This window comes from Lithobates pipiens, unplaced genomic scaffold (genome assembly GCF_037356315.1).
Source record: "Lithobates pipiens isolate NorthernLeopardFrog02 unplaced genomic scaffold, aLitPip1_a1.2 Scaffold_16, whole genome shotgun sequence".
Classification (NCBI taxonomy): Eukaryota; Metazoa; Chordata; class Amphibia; order Anura; family Ranidae; genus Lithobates; species Lithobates pipiens.
In genome coordinates this window covers 604,808,207-604,824,709 of record NW_027507748.1, presented here as the reverse complement: position 1 = coordinate 604,824,709, position 16,503 = coordinate 604,808,207, and the positions used below count along the sequence as shown (strand labels likewise).

General features: G+C 40.5%; 1 protein-coding gene across 3 annotated transcripts in view; it reads left to right on the top strand.

The window, feature by feature from the left end:
* The window catches only part of ZDHHC20 (zDHHC palmitoyltransferase 20), a 167,281-nt gene extending 154,156 nt beyond the window's left edge, over positions 1-13,125 (top strand). For all 3 annotated transcript variants that reach the window (XM_077484016.1, XM_077484014.1, XM_077484015.1), the window contains one exon: positions 3,849-13,125. The gene's annotated coding sequence lies outside the window, so the exon portion shown is untranslated. The remainder of the gene's footprint in view (positions 1-3,848) is intronic.
* Positions 13,126-16,503: the final 3,378 nt, after the last annotated feature.

Genomic DNA, 16,503 nt, shown 5'->3' with positions numbered 1-16,503 from the left:
GTTTCATGGCATCCTAGATCTAAGGGACGTCTATTTACATGTCCTGATAACTCAGGCTTCTCGATGCTTTCTACGTCTGGCCCTTAACTTGGGGACTTCAGTCTGCCATCTCCAATTCAGAGCTCTGCTACTCGGACTTTCGTCCTCCCCCAGAATCTTTGCAAAGATAATGGCAGAAGCTCTGGAACCTCTGAAGCTGAGAGGGATTTCAGTCATCGCATATCTGAACGACCTGTTTTTCGCAGACTCCAAAGAACAAGTCTTGACATATCTCCAGGTGCCTTAGGATCACCTCAAGGACTTAGGGTGGCTCTTGAATCTAGAAAAATCAAATCTAGAGCCCACACTGGAGATGAAGTTCCTGGGCTATACCATAAACACGGTTCTTCAAAACTTTTTTCTGCCACAGGAGAGGAGGGAGAAGATCCAATCTGCAGTGATACAGGTTCAGACCAATTTCTGTGTCAGTCAGATCAGCTATGGCAGTCTTAGGCCTTCTCATGGCATCGATTCCAGCTATTCAGTGGGCCAGATTACATTCCAGACCCCTCCAGCTGTATATCTTACAAAGATGATCACACCAGGAGCCACTAGAAAAACAGATCAAACTTACCTCAAACGTAAAGCGGCTGCTGTGGTAGTGGTGGAATTCAACCAACCTGGCAAAAGGTATTTCCTGTGTCTTTTCCCTAGACAAATGTCTAACAGATGTGAGTTCTTGGGGCTGGGGAGCCCACCTGGACAGTCAAACCTCTCAGGGGGCCTAGTCGAAAGCGGAAGCCCGAAAGTCCTCAAATTAGTGGGAACTGAAGACGATTTTTCTCGGTCTCCTAGCTTTTCAACAAGTGGTAAGGGAACAACACGTTCAGGTTCTCTCAGACAATACAACTGCATTAGCTTACGTGTTGAAAAAGGAGAAACCAGGAGAAGAGGGCTCCTAGAGCTGGCCATTCATGGGCAGAACAGAATGTGGCCTCATTGTCGGCACTCTATCTGAAGAGATCCCAAAATCTGCTAGCAGACCTACTAAGCAGAAGGAGGCTGGTGGAAGCAGAGTGTAGTCTGAACCAAGAATTTTTCTTGATTATCTCCGAAGCTTGGGGGCAACCTCAAATAGATCTGTTCGCCAGCCAACAGAACTTGAAAGTACAGAAGTTCTTCTTTCTCCACCAAGAAGACCAGGCAGTACGCCATAGATGCTCTCGACCATCGGTGGCATTACCAGCTGTGCTGCGCCTTTCCCATGATACCACTGGTTCAAAGGAAATTCAGGGAGGAAAATACCAATCTGATCCTGGTCACTTTCAACTGGCCAAAAAGGCCCTGGTTTGCGACACTACTAAACCTGGCCACAGAACCTCCATGGAAGCTGCCACCCAGAAAGAACCTGCTAAAGCAGGGGTCGGTGAACTATCCGTAAGCAGACTGACTACAGCTAACCGCTTGGTTTCGGAGGAAGACCTTCTGAAAGCCAAAGGACTGTCCGATAAATTTGTGAAGCCCCTACTTTCCAGTAGTAAAAAGGTAACTCGGGCCATATAATTGAAAGTTTGGAAAAAAATGTATTCTTGATGCACTTCTAAGGGCCTCCAGGTCAAAAGTTTGGAGTCTTAGAATTTCTGCATGATTGAATGAAGAAGAGTGGAAGGTGTGGCGGCTCTATCGTTTTTTTTTTGAGAGGACTCAGGAGTCTTAATTTCAAGATTTTTTTTTTTTTTTTTTAGGGCACTTGCCCAAAATAGGCCAGTAGCCCTCAAAGTTTTTCCCAGTTGGGATTTGTCTTTCGTTTTACAGGGTCTTACGGGAGCTCCATTTGAACCCTTACAGGAAGCATCCTTACAGAACTCTGTTCTTAAAACAATTTTTCTGGTAGCCATCACGTCGGCAAGAAGAGTCAGCGAGCTTCAGGCCCTGGCAGTCACAAAACCATTTCTGAAGGTCTTTTCCTACCCCAAGGTTTCTTCGACCTTTCACCACTCACAGGAAATAGTCCTGCCCACTTTCTCTTCAGCTCCTGCCAATCCAGGAGAAGAAGCTTTTCACACACTGGACGTGAAGAATGTTTCTTACACTTTTTAACAGTCCTTAAAGAATTCAGAAAGTCAAACGCTCTTTTTGTGATATTCTCAGGCTCACATTAAGGGGAGAAAGCTTCCAAAAGCACCCTGGGCAGATGGCTTAGATTGGAAATCACGGAGGCCTAAAAGTCCAAGGGAGAAATACCCCCCTCAGGTCTTGCTGCTCATTCTATGAGACCAACGGCAGTTCCCTGGGCTGAAAGGGCCGGTGCTACACCTGAATGAATTCGCAAGGCTGCCACTTGGTCCAACTACTCAACATTTCTCCGACATTATAGGTCGGACTTACTGTCCGCCACAGATCAAGCCTTTGGCAGGCAGTAGTCCCGCCCTAGGGTAAGCTTCTCGGTTATCCTCTCCAAGGTTGTCCTGAAAGGCGATTTGAGAAAGACTTAGACTTTCCGGTGACGGTATTTCTAAGAGCCTTTCAGGACAACCACTACTTCCCTCCCTTTATCTTAGAAGTGGTTTTAAGAGTCTATCATGTTTTTTTTGGTGGTTTTCTGTGCTTTGTTTTGCAGTATGTCAGAGACCACACAATAACTGAAGCCATGGTGGAAAAGGAGGGATTTAAAGGCTGCGTGTGTTCACTGGAAAATGGGCGGAGCTGCGCTCTCTCCAAGGCTGTCCTGAAAGGCTCTTAGAAATACCATCACCGTTAAGTCCAACTAAGTCTTTTTCTATTTGATCCCTTATATGTGGACTATATGGGTTCCACCAGTATTTCAATCAATATAGTACCATAGCTTTATAACAACACAGGATATTAGAGGCTCTCACACCTCCATTACTCCTGTGCCTATATGAAAGATTTTAATGAACTCTGGGTTTTGCAGTATAAAAGCGTTTAGGGCATTGGGACTAGAACAAAAACTGTGCAGAATACATAAAGAATCTTGGGCAGTGACATAACTTTCACAATGACAATTTCACCTGGCCCAGATTTAAAATGACTGTCATGTTTCTTACACTAGTTATAGGGTATATCTGAGAGATGAGTTGCAGACAAATGTCTGCTGTAATAATATGAATGCTCAAATATGAGATATAGGAGTTTATTTACTAAAGCTGGAGAGTGCAAAATCAGGCTCACTTCTGCATAGAAACCAATCGGCTTCCAGGTTTTATTGCCAAAGCTTAATTGAACCAAGCTGAGGTTAGAAGTGAGCCTAATTTTGCACTCTCTGGCTTTAGTAAATAAACCCTCTAGTCATCTACCCATCGATGCAGGAATTGGTTATATGGTTTTATAGTATGACATTAACTCTGTTGAAGCTTTTTTGGGTTGCTTACAAAAATAAATCTGGTCGGGTTATGGCTGGTATCATTTTATTATTTTTAGTTTCGTTAAAGCTCACCTCCTGTCAAAACCAATTTTTAAGCATGAGAGTGGTTTTGGGGGTATCTGTCAGGGTTTTTGTGGCTGTCCCAATCACACCTGCCTTTCCCACTCTGCTTAACCTCTTAGTAACTGTAATACACATTTTTAAAGCTGACCTCCAGGCAAACAACTGTATATACAAAGAAAACAGATATGAGAACTGACTATTGTAGAATTTTTTGGATTTTACATCACTTTTTGTCCAGGTGAAAGTGTTCAAATTGAGGGGCCATTCGGTGATGCTGACAACAATGAAAACCTGAGAGGGGTTTTAACACTACTTCCACTCCATCTAGTAGTAGAAAACATGTCTTTTAGATACACTTTGATTTTTTGAATATCAAGCATTTATGTGGTCAAATAAACTGCCCGTTTGTTCCTCCACACAGGCAGCCTGTTGCACACAATGTGCTGGAATACCATGGATCCTGGTGCCACGAGCCTTCATGCAAAACGTCCAGAGAGCAGTGTTTCCCTGCACTGCCAAGATTGCCTCAGAAGCACCATGAAAAGATAACTGTTGCCTTAATATCCTCATAGTGCATTAATGCAACATAATCACCCTTTTACACATGGACTTTTATTGCATAGCAACTTTTTACTTAAACCTTATTTTATCTCCTCGACTTAAGTGTTTTGGTCTGCATCCAACTTTTACAATGCAATAACCCCCTTTTAAAGTATGTCTACATTGTCCTGTTTGAAGCAGTTATTGAATTGCCAAGACTTTATTATACGGGAAACCAGGCTGCATGGGGCTATGCCGAGGCCTAGCTTTTGTACCAGCACAGTCTCTGGTCAGAACCCAAAGGATATCTCTAATCTGTGCTAGTTCTGAAAGGTCCCGACAGCCTTGCAGGTGGATAACTAGTACAAAGTTCATATGCATGAAGACATTCATTTTGTGGACTCGACCAGTATTTAGGACTATATACTGTCCTTGATTCATACAGAACCATTGACATGATCGGTATTGCCTCATGGTGGGCCTAACTTTTACAAGTTCATAATGAAGAGAAAGTTGCTTTAGCAGCCAGATTTTTTCTTTTTAAGGTTTTAGTCCAGGTTAGGAAATGGAGAGTCTGGTTGCTATGGATAACACATAGCACTTCTCTTTACTACACAACGTCCTGGGAGGGCTATTTATAAAACTGTAGTGACAGGGTGTTGCCTGTAGCAGCTGATCAGAAGTTTTCTGTAGGTTTGCTTTAGAAAATTGCTGTCTGGGACTCTTTTTTTTTTTTTTTTTTTTTCTGCATGATTTTATGTTTCTGTAAACATTTTGTAATGTGTGCGCTAAATGCTCCAGCAGAAGTTGTAATATGTTTTGTTGCAGTTTGGCTGAAGAACCATTACCTATACAGACCTATACAAGGTTCCAACGTTTTACGAAAACCCATGACAATGACCAATAGAATCTCCCTGAATCTCTAAATGGCTCAGACACTAGCTACGCTTGGAATTTATAGGATTTTCTGTGTATTACAAAGCCCTATATTGGAAAACATTTGAAAACAAATGGATTCCTGAGACCAGGGTTGGTTTGTGGTACCAAAAAATAATGGCAGCAGCAAGCAGAACCATATCTGCTAGACTAATTGAAAGTGGAAAAACCCTTTAAAGGACCAGTATTAGTAAAACGTTTATATAAATGAGTTGCTAATAACATCCATGTACACGTTTACGTAATTATATCTGCACAGAAAATTAGATGTTGGACATTTCTGACATTTTGCTGTACAGCTTTTTACTCTAAATTAGCTGCCATTTTAGAGTAAATGAGGCTTATCAGTGACTATTTGTGGAAAGGAAGTCGCCCATGTGCAGGTCAATATTTATTCTGCTATATTCCACAATTATTTTAAAGAGAACCTGTCAGTTGTGTCTGTCAGAGACAAGGTTTTTAGCGCTGGAGGCTGCAATTACCCAGCTCTTGAGCAGCATTGTGTGCGGTGACATGTCAGTCCTGGCACCCCTTTTGTATTTAGGGTTCAGTAACCCTCCAGCAATAACTGGGAGCCTTGTCTGTGACCACTAACCGCAGTCATGAAGGATCCCCTTTAGAGCTCGCCACACATTTATTTTTATATAATTTTTAAAAAAATCAGGCCTTCAGACATTTTCATGTGCACTTGACATGCTCTTCCACTTTCCCTTGGACATCAGATGATTTCCCATTTCAGATTAAAGCCGTTAAAGGCCTTTTTTTTTTTTTTTTTGTTAAAATAATCAATTTATAATTACCTGCTCTGTGCAGAGGTATTGCACAGAGCGGCTCAGAACCTCCTCTTCTAGGGTCCCTCCCCTGGCACTCTTTCACCACAGAAATCCGCGTACAGTGAGGGCAGTTGTGTGGGCTCACGACTGAGCTGGGCTGTGTGTGTCCCCAGATACACACAGCTTGTCCCTGCCCTCCACTCTGCACACAGGATTTGATTTACAGCAGCATAAGCCAAAGGCTTCCGCTGCCTCGGCCAAAGTCTGGTAGAATGGGGTTAGGGCTGCTACAGATGGGCACAGCACTGGATCGAGTGAGGACTTTAGTATTTGGGGGGTGGGGGGCTACTGGGAATTTTTGCATTCTAATGCAAGGAATGCATTAAGGTAAAAAAAAAAAATGTATTGGCTTTAGAACCCCTTTAGGGAGCAGTAGCTCAGGGATACACTGGTCTCCTGGTGCAGTTGCATGTGGGCCATGTGTGAACTGTTCTTCTTCCCTTCTGTGTGGAGGAACATGTGTGGGTGCCCTTTTTGCTTGTGTGTGAATTGGTGGTATAGCTGTCTGATAGACTTATGGCAAGGGGGCAGGAACTTCCTCAATTACTAGAATACTAGAATTTATCTACATTTTTAGAAAAAAGTATAACTGTGTTCTTGGGCACCCAAACATAATGTCTCCATCCCCTACCAGCTATGTAAAATGGCATTTTTAGGGCCTGCATGTTAATATGCATTGTATTAGGGCAGCCCATTAGTTTAGGATGGGCTGCCAATGCATGGTAATAAATAAATGAAAAGTCACTGCAGCATTGTGTAATGCAACTCGCAGTACATGCATTGTGTTTCACTGCAGCATGGGTGCATGTACTTCTGCATTAGACTCTCATTCTAAATGAATAGTATGGCATTACACCTCACAAATGCATTGCGGTAACATGCAATAAAACACATTTTATCTCGCACAGTGCTAATTTTTTAGGTAAACTTTCAATTTAGTTTTAGTCATAGTCTTTTGACTAAAATGCCATTTTAGTTTTAGTTATATTTTAGTCATCTCAACTGTTTTCATCATATTTTAGTTGACTAAAATCTTAAATTGTAATGCAATATTTAAAAATGTCTCTAGAGTTGCCAAACGTATTCGATTTTTACTCCAGGAGTATATAACATGTTGTTGTTTATGGTATTAAGGCTTGAACATGCACTACAGACACAGATTTAGCCATTGTGATATATAACTTCTTTATATATAAAACAAGTTTCATAAACAAAAACATTGCTGTTTGACAAACAGAAATGCAACTTTAAAATTTAAACAAAAAAACTGTAAACTCCATTGGCTGGAATGCCATTGCACATATTGCCTGAATATATTACCAACATTAAATACTAAGAAAAAAATAAATAAAATACTTATAAAAAAAAGAGGGTTTTCTTTCAGCAGCTTAGTAAGATGCCCCCTACTTATTCCTATGTGGTAGTGCAGAAGTGCAGTACATGTTTAAACTTTAATGTGCTGTTATAGGCTGGGGCTGCTGCTGATTTAGAAAAGGCCAGCAGAGGGCGCCAAAATGATAGTGTGAAAGTGTAATTTGTGGAACTGCATAGGAAAGGGAAAGGATTCTCTCTGCGTCTCTCAGCCAGTACAGCTTGCCAATAGAGTCAGGGGGCTGGGGCTTTAACAGATAGGGGGAGCTCTGAGGAAAGCTGAATTTCAGGTGGGTAAACGTCCGTCCCTCGCATTTTTTTTCAGTTTTCGTCAATTGACCCAATTCCTTTTCATCACTGAAAACATGCAGCTGACAAAAATTAACACTGGTGACACATTACTGTAACACATAGGTGTGAATCCAGACTAAAAGACTTTCATATGAAGTAAGTTTTATCAGGTCCAGCTTTAGCCCCAGGGCTCTATTGCTTTTTAGATGTGCTTCTGCCAAAATGTTCTTATACGTGAATGTTATTAGAAACTCTGTATGTAGTGGTCCTTTAAAGTGCCAAGCAACTGGTGCTAAAAAAAATGGGGGGGGGGGGGGGGGAACAAAGAAACTCCTCCTGGGCCACACTCACCCTACAAATGGAGCCCTCCCATGATTCCCGGCGCCGTGGCTTCGGTGTTAACCTGGTCTTCTTTCCAGGTTTCAAATCTTCAGCCTCCTGTTCTAATTGGTTGGGTCGAGAAACCTGAAACTGATGGCAAATATTGATTCACTAAAACCATAAGTGGGAGGGTTTGGGAAGCAGTGATCTGCCTAAAACAAGCCAATCAGAGCCTCAGGCTTTAATCACATGCTTGTAAAAAAAAAAAAAATAACGGACCTAATGATAACCTATTAGTCCGGTGCCCGGCACAGTGCACAACTACACACATAGAACAATTGATTTTTAAACAAATGATAATATCATTAACATTTTTTAACTTTAAGATATTAAAATATGTTAGTGATATTATCAGTTATTTCAAAATTGTTCTGTGATTAGATTATTCAAACTCTGGGGTCGCGCCCCTTATGGACCGGCCGTCACTGGTGCCAAATGAGTTACGGCAGGGTTCAACGACTCCATGCAACAATAAATGTTATACGTTTATATGTCTGTCTCCACAGTCCACTGCAAAGTGTGTATACATAGGAAAAGCACACTCCATACAGTGTTCCATTCAAAGACTGGTTACATCTTGGTATAATTGACTGTATGTCAATCTAATTATTTCCAGATAACAAGGGAAAACACGCAGATCCTCTGAAGTATTTTCTACCGGCAGCGCTTATTTATACTGATTTTTATATTGTTTTATAAATTGTATTATGCCGCAAGATTTTCCATAATCCAACAAACCATTACATTTTTTACAAGCAGTTTTCCATCATACTTTTAAATTTTTATAACAGTTTCTGGTATTTAGAACGTAATCAATTTGATGTACAAGTGTTAACCATTAAATAATGAAGAAACCTGAAGTTTGGAAAACTCGGAAGGGCTCTGAATATGCTGATGCAGAATAGTTCACAGGTCACTGGATTGCAGAGTGTATCCTTCATGTCATAGGAAACAATGCTGGTCAACTCTCTAAAGAGCCTATAATAAAGGCAGTGGTGGTGTGTAAAGTGCAGGAGCCTATAGATACCAATCCCATTTCAGTTTAATGTATTCCGCCCATACAGAGTTAATTTTCTACCTTTAACTAGGGACTACTGCACTTTGCCCTCTTGAATGGGTTTGGTTGTTGATAATCCTCATCTCCCAATCTTATTTTGATGTTTTAAATATAAGTTTTTACCAGATATCATCTTTGTTTTGTGTTATTTCCAGCCTTTACTATATATATATATATATATATATATATATATATATATATATATATATATATATATATATATATATATATATATATATTGGAGAGAGAGAGATCTCTATACATAGCTTCAAAGAGTGATCTACCTGTGGCTATTACAAATAAGTCGCTTACTAATTTTTAATAACATTTTTAACATTTATGTAAATGTAGCAGGAGGAATGGGACTCTGGGGTTTGTATATATGGATAGGAGTAATACTGTGAGCTATGGTGGAGAGATTGACTTTTGGGCCCCGTAGAAATATAAATATATGCAAAGAATTTATTACAAATAAGTATGGGATTATGGGAGTTGAATAAGCCCACTGGCACTCACATATTGACTGATTTAGGTGGACTAAAGGCAGCCATAGGCGGATCGAAGTTCTGGCTGAACCGGAAGAATTTCCGTTCAACCAGCCTGTCAGATTTTTTTCATGCGATCGCTGCCAATGGCTTTATCAGCCAGCAGTTATCATTGTATTCTAAAAGCTGGGAAACCTCCCACTGTCAGAATACAATAGCTCCGCGGGAGGGATTCCCCAATTAACACATTCAGTGTTGATCGGGAATTTAGCAATTTTCTTTCCTTCAAACTGTGGCTGAAGGAAAGAAAATTGGGTAAAGTATGACCTGACTGACAAGTTTTAGGTTTAAAAAAATGGCAAGTCATGTTGCTGTGGGCAAAAATCACTATTAAACAATAGCTTTATACTAGAACTCCAGATTTTTAACAACCACTTTATTTTACAACTGGATCTAAGATGGTTTACAGTAAATGATACAAATCAAATTCTGCAGAAAGTACACCATTTCATGGTTTTGGGTGGTTAGGATCCAGACAGAGTGGTCCCTTCCAAAATGTTTGGCTTAGCCCTAGTGTAGTAAACTTTACTCAGTAGCAATGTCTAGGAGTTTTCCAAACTGGAGCAGATTCTGGGACAGCTGTTCCTAGCAACCAACAATAGTCTGTTTTTCATTTTCAAAGCTTAAAGTGGTATTAAACTCAGTTCTACCACTTGTAACTACAGGCAAGCTTATAGTAAGGCACTATTAATATCTCCTAAACTTGCACGTCAACTGTGCATGCGCTCTGAAGGTCCAGCATATATATACAGTGCTAGACCTTCAGAGCCTGTGCCGTGAACGGAGGTGCACGCATGCGTGGGAGTGACATCATCGGTCCCCCGGCCATTCATGTTGCCGGAGGACGCAAACCCAGAAGAAAGAGCAAAAGAGGATGTCAGCCAGCTCAGTGGTGACAGCAGAGTACTGGAGGGCTTTGTTGTAAGGTAAGTCTTGTATAATGTGCTATTATGCCATGCATGCTAACACATTATGACATTGCCTTGCAGTGAATTTGAATTTTTTATTTTTTCCATCAACTGCGGTTTACTACCGCTTTAACTGAACAAGCTCGAGATATTGCATTGACTACCAAACAATCTCACCAATGTTCATCCAAGACTGAGTAATCACTGTTTGTATTTGCCATTTAATAAAAGGTACAATTGTTCTCAAATGAGCAAAATATGGTAATCCTTTATTAAGATATTGATGAGACTGTACACCTTTATATACTACTTTGAGAACAACTGAGTGCAAAGGTGTCTTATTTTCAGTCCTGGGATGGTAGTAGAAAGGTCAGAGGCCTTGATTGCTAAATCTGGAAAAAAAGTATTGTTGCTTTTTTTTTTTTTTTTTTTTTTTTTATCTATTATGGAGGAGGTTCTTGATTTGGAGCTGCTGTTTGTTGGCTACTCTCAAGAATATAACTCTTGCTATATGTGTGTGGTGTATTTAAGTGTGTGTGTGTGTATGTTTGTATGTGTGTGTGTGTGTATATGTTTGTATGTATATGTGTGTGTGTATAATATATATATATATATAAGGGCTGTAGAAATTAAAGATTAATTCCTTGATTAATCGTTAATTTTTTTGATCAATCAAAATTCTTTTGATCGGTACTCGCCGGCTTCAGGGAGTTCTGTCAGAGATCCGGTGACGTCACAGACATCGACGTCACTGGACTCCTCCCCCCTTCCTCAAGTGCCTCCGTCTGCCCTATGGAACTAACACGATTGTGGGCTATGTTTTTATCATCTTTATGTAGTAGTGTGTGTTTGAACACAAAAATGTAATCTTATACTTAAGCGGTGAGCACTTAGATCTTTTCTTTCTACCCATGACCTGGCGTCCTTTCTGAGATCTAAGGAGACATGAGAGAGGTTTATGGTCCGTGTTAACCCTTTTGATACCCGCTTGCATGACCATCTGTTTGCACAGGGGTCCATGCCATAAGGTGAGAGTGATTAGTTAGACCAGAGGTGGAGGGATTGTCACACTACTGTGAAATTTTTTTTACTTACGTCAGTGCTACCGTTTGAATTTAAAACGTATTTGTGTGAACTGTGAAGTTAAGTCATGGATTGTGGAAACTAACTAGTGTCAGGTGATTGTATATAGTGTATACCACATTTACCACTGTCTAAGGTAGAGTTGCAATGCAAGGCGGTCAGCTAAAAGTAGTTGGATCTGTATGTGCGTTATAATTAATCAAAATTAGTCGATTAATCGATTAAAAAACAAAATTGATTGAATTAATCGAACATGAAAATTTTAATCAGTAACAGCCCTAATATATATATATATATATATATATATATATAATATATGCATGCGCGCACACACACAATTGCACACTTTCTAATTAAGTGGATTTTTTTTTTTAGAGCAAATGGAGGTTTTGCTTCAAAGTGGTTGTGAACCTCCATCATAAAATAAGAATAAAACATATCCCTCTATATAGTGCATACTTGTTTCAATTAAAAGAACTAAGTGTCATTTCTGACTGCTGCTTTGTTCCTCTGTTATGAGCAATGAGTCAGTTCTGACAAGTTTCCCTGACACCAAGAGAGAAATGGTGACAGAGGAGGGACCGCCAGCTGATTTAACAGCCTCAGCTCTGTTGCTGTGAGCTGTGTGAAGGGATGTGTCCCTTGCTTCCAATCAGCTGTTATAGCTCTCCTCACTAAGCACTGCAGAGTGTAACTTCAGCTCTCTGACCCCTTTTTTGTGAACTCTGACGAGCTTTAACATTGAGCACTTTGACTGGATGTAGAGAAGAAAGGGCAGCAGATAGACAGGTACAACCTATGTAGGAGGATTTGTTTAATCTCTATCACCTGAGGCCGGTCACTTCACTTGGTATATGTAAGGGTTTACAACCACTTTAAGGCAGGGGTGTGTAACTTGTGGATCAGAACCCCAAATAGGATCCTAGAAATTAGTTTCAGGGTCCTCTAATTATCACGTTCTGATTGATTTGTTTGGCAACATTATTTGGCATCCCAAAATAATGGGAAAACAGACAGATGGAATGAAGAAAAATATTACGTTGACAACTATGCCCCCTTTTTAAATTTAAGATGGTTTTAAGTGTCACTTTTTTAGTGCTCTGTTTTTAAGGATGTCCATCATGGACCTCCACTAGTGTTGGTGAATAATCCAGTCTCAAGTGGGATTTTTAGAACATTGGTTGAACTATTCTTGTATGAATAAGCAAAATGTACTTTGCTCAGTTTCTTTGTTTTTTTTTTTTTTTTAAATGGCCCCATCAGTATTCTTGTGTAGCGGCACCTGCTGCAACAGGAAACGTGGTGATAATGAGTGATTAGTTGGGTAAAGGAGTGAAGCTGCCACCAGCCATGAGTATGCCAACTTATACTAAAGTATTTACAACTACAATTTTGTATGGGGAGTACGTTTGTACACCCCATACAAAAGAAATACTTTTTTCTGGTAGAATTTCTTTTATTCTGAAAAGAAGTCTAAGACCATTTCAAGCATGGGTCAACAACTGTGATCATACATGTTCTCTTTACATCCACTGACAATATGTCTCACCAGAAAGGTGTCATATGATAAAAGGTAATGTTCTGGGCTATGACAGGATATCAGTTTTACAGCCAGTGCTGCAGTCCACAACTAATTTTACTCTGACCAGGTGCAATACTGTAACATTCCTCTTCAGTTATTGTATATCATGCTGTGTTATATGTATCATATCCATGCTGTATGTGTTTTTATGTATAAATAGCTTTTACTTATTGTCTGGATTCTTTCATTTCATCTTTTGTTGGCTTTATGGATGTCTGTCACTGACACCCGGTGATTACATATTGCGTGATGTCACAAGTGTCAATCTAATATAAATGATTCCATTTTATTTTAGTAATGAGTTAGAACATTGATTGTGCCCCAGGCCAGTATACAGTGTTAAGAGAAGTAACCAGGTTCTAGGGCATGATTACTTTATATTTAATCATGAAATTAGGTCAATTTAAACCCCAAAACAAAAAATGTAATATACACTATATGACCAACAGTATTGGGACACCTGCCTTTATACGCAAATGAACTTTAAGGACACCCTTTGCAGCTATAACAGATACAACTTTTCTGGGAAGGCTGTCCACCAGGTTTAGGAGTGTGTCTATGGGAATGTTTGTCCATTCTTCCAGAAGTACATTTGTGAGGTCTGGTACTGCTGTGGACGAGAAGGCCTGGCTCGCAGTCTCCACTCTAATTCATGCCAAAGTTGTTCTCTCTGGTTGAGGTCAGGACTTTGTGCAGACCAGTCAAGTTCCTCCATCCCAAACTCACTCATCTATGCCTTTATGGATTTTATAACAGTTGTGTAGCTTCTTGATGCCAAACTCTCTCATCCATGTCTTTATAGACCTTGCTTTGTGCACTGGCGTGCAGTCATGTTGAAACAGGAAGGGGCCATTCCCTTCCTTCAGACTGTTCCCAGAAAGTTGGGAGCATGAAATTGTCCAAAATGCCTTTGTATGCTGATGCCTTAAGCGTTCCTTTCACTAGCCCAACCCCTGAAAAACAACCTCACATCATAATCCACCCCCCACCAAATGATTTGGACCAGTACACAAAGCAAGGTTCATAAAGACATGGTTAAGCAATTTTTGGGTGGAGGAACTTGACGGGCCTGCACAGAGTCCTGACATAAACACGATAGAACACCTTTGGGATAAATTAGAGCAAAGACTGCGGGCCAGGCCTTCTCATCCATATCAGTGCCTGAGGGAAGCATGAAGTGCTCTCGAATTTCCTGGTAGAGAGCTACACTGACTTTGGACCTGATAAAACACAGTGGACCAACAACAGCTGATGACATGGCTCCCAGAATCATTGTGGACTGTGGAAATTTTTGCATTTCATTTGGAAATCAAGGCCCCAGAGTCTGGAGGAAGAGTGGAGAGGCAGAGAATCCAAGTTGCATGAGGTCCAGTGTGAAGTTTCCGCAGTCAGTGATGATTTTGGGAGCCATGTCATCTGCTGGTGTTGGTCCACTGTGTTTTAGCAAGTCCAAAGTCAGTGAAGCCCTCTACCAGTAAATTATAGAGCACTTTATGCTTCCCTCTGCTGACCAGCTTCATGGAGATGCTGATTTCATTTTCCAGCAGGACTTGCCACCTGCCCACACTACCAAGCGTACCAATACCTGGCTTAATGATCATGGTATCACTGTACTTGGCTGGACAGCAAACTCACCTAACCTAAACCCCATAGAGAATGTGTGGGGTATTGTCAAGAGGAAGATGAGACACCGGGCCCAACAATGCAGAGCAGCTGAATGCCGCTATCAAAGCAACCTGCGCTTCCATAACACATACAGTGGGGCAAAAAAGTATTCAGTCAGCCACCAATTGTGGAAGTTCTCCCATTTCAAGGTCCTGGAGTGGCCTAACCAGTCTCCAGACCTCAAACCCCATAGAAAACCTTTGGAGGGAGTTGAAAGTCCGTGTTGTCCAGCGACAGCCCCAAAACATTACTGCTCTAGAGAAGATCTGCATGGAGGAATGGGCCAACATACCAGCAACAGTGTGTGACAACCTTGTGAAGACTTACAGAAAATGTTTAACCTCTGTCATTGCCAACAAAGGATATATAACAAAGTATTGAGATGAACTTTTGATATTGACCAAATACTTATTTTCCACCATAATTTGCAAATAAATTCTTTCAAAAATCAGATAATGTGGTTGTCTGGATTTGTTTCCAAATTTGTCTCTCATGGTTGAGGTATACCTATGATGACAATTACAGGCCTCTCCTCTTTTTAAGTGGAAGAACTTGCACAATTGATGGCTGACTAAATACTTTTTTTTGCCCCTCTGTAGTTACATAGTAGGTGAGGTTGAAGAAAGACACAAGTCCAACCTATGTGTGTGATTATATGTTAGTATTGCATTGTATATCCCTGTATGTTGCGGCCGTTCAGGTGCTTATCTAATAGTTTCTTGAAACTATCGATGCCCCCCGCTGAGACCACCGCCCGTGGAAGGGAATTCCACATCCTTGCCGCTCTTACAGTAAAGAACCCTCTACGTAGTTTGAGGTTAAACCTCTTTTCTTCTAATTTTAATGAGTGGCCACAAGTCTTGTTAAACTCCCTTCTGCAAAAAAGTTTTATTGTGGGGTCACCAGTATGGTATTTGTATATTGAAATCGTATTCCCCCTCAAGCGTCTCTTCTCCAGAGAGAATAAGTTCAGTGTGTGCAACCTTTCTTCATAATATCCTCCAGACCCTTTATTAGCTTTGTTACTCTTCTTTGTACTTGCTCCATTTCCAGTACATCCTTCCTGAGGACTGGTGCCCAGAACTGGACAGCATACTTTAGGTGCGGCCAGACCAGAGTCTTGTAGAGTGGGAGAATTATTGTTTTATCTCTGGAATAAATCCCCTTTTTAATGCATGCCAATATTCTGTTTGCTTTGTTAGCAGGCTCAGCAATGGCATGCAATGCCAAGCTGCTATCATCTACTAGGCCCCCATGGAAAAGGACGATCCATGGTCTTTTGGGGGTAGGATTTTGCCTCAACAGTCTCCATTGCAGTAAGTTTATCTTGCTAAAAGCATTGCTTGACCTGCTTTTTAATTAGAGGTCACTTCTATCTGGTAAGCAGCACCCACATATGGAGCACATTGGGTGTATTAATTGCAGTTGGCGATGGACTGTTCACTAATGATGCCACTTAGAAGATAATCAACACAGAATAGTCCTATTCACTAGGACTTTTTTGCTAGCAACTTTTTATTAATTTCTCACTATTTTGTTCACAATTATTATGTATATGGATTGTATCTATTTTACTATGGCACATTGCACTCTAATATGAATATGGAAGTATTGCTTAGGAATACGTAAACACCATTGCACATTACATTGAACCCTATGAGCACCCCCTCACATCTCACTACTATCTAAAGTAGATTCACCTACCTAAGCTAGGGGAGCCGCTGTTAATTTATTTTAATGTACTTAGTTATTTTTTGGCGGCGGGTACCAATTTTCTAATATTTTTCTAATCACTACCTACCTTTTTCTTTTTTAGATATTTTTTTCAAAATAACATAATACTAAAAAAGGTTTGTGTGGAAGGTTTAGTTTAGTACAAAACCT